Below are 1,001 nucleotides of genomic sequence, written 5' to 3' on the forward strand. Positions count from 1 at the left end.
CGTAGAGGGTGGGTTGGGTCTATGAGGATATGCTTTGTCATAACAATTAGGTCTGAGATATCTGTTATATCCCGAATCCCGATGAAAACCCATTTTCTTTGCTCAAAGTTTTCGCTATTTATTATTACAATTGTTTCTGGTCAGTTTTTCCTTCCTAGTTTCAATATATATATATATATATATATATATATATATATATATATTGAAACTAGGAAGGAAAAACTGACCAGAAACAATTGTAATAATAAATAGCGAAAACTTTGAGCAAGGAAAATGGGTTTTCATCGGGATTCGAACCCGAGACCTCCGGATTACAAGACCGGTGCTCTACCGACTGAGCTATTGAAAGCCCTAGATCGGTGTTCGTCCCAAACCCTTAACTCTCTTTGCTCGTGTGGTCAGAAGCTACAGTGTGTGTATGTGTGCCACACACACACACACACACACACACACACACATTAACCTGACATAAACCCAAAATGATGTAAATCAACTTTGGAATAAATGTGAGGGATCGCCGAAGCGATGCAGCTTTTTGTAATATAGTTTGAAACAAGGAAGGTGTGTGTGTGGCACACATACACACACTGTAGCTTCTGACCACACGAGCAAAGAGAGTTAAGGGTTTGGGACGAACACCGATCTAGTAATCCGAAGGTCTCGGGTTCGAATCCCGATGAAAACCCATTTTCTTTGCTCAAAGTTTTCGCTATATATATATATATATATATATATATATATATATATATATATTTGTTTTGACTGTCGGGCATGGATCTCCAACACAAAAGAGTAATAATATGTTAGACCCAGCCACCACAGTGTGTTTTCAATAGATTTTGATATTGCAGTGTAGTAGAGAAAAAATAATCTCTCATTGTCCTAGGTGGAAATCAAAATTAAACAGTGTGAGGAATACTCTGCATACAATTTTGGACACAAACATACACAAAATGCTTTTTTTTATTTTGTATATTTTTTCATAAACACCTGGCCATTAC

The 1,001-nt window shown here is 36.8% G+C and overlaps 1 non-coding gene across 1 annotated transcript; it reads right to left on the minus strand.

Annotated features, from left to right (window-relative positions):
- Positions 1–276: 276 nt before the first annotated feature.
- Trnat-ugu (transfer RNA threonine (anticodon UGU)) lies at positions 277–350 on the minus strand. The gene has a single exon. It is a non-coding gene; the product is annotated as a tRNA-Thr (tRNA).
- Positions 351–1,001: the final 651 nt, after the last annotated feature.

The sequence above is a fragment of the Diadema setosum genome, chromosome 12, assembly GCF_964275005.1.
Source record: "Diadema setosum chromosome 12, eeDiaSeto1, whole genome shotgun sequence".
In the NCBI taxonomy this organism is placed as follows: Eukaryota; Metazoa; Echinodermata; class Echinoidea; order Diadematoida; family Diadematidae; genus Diadema; species Diadema setosum.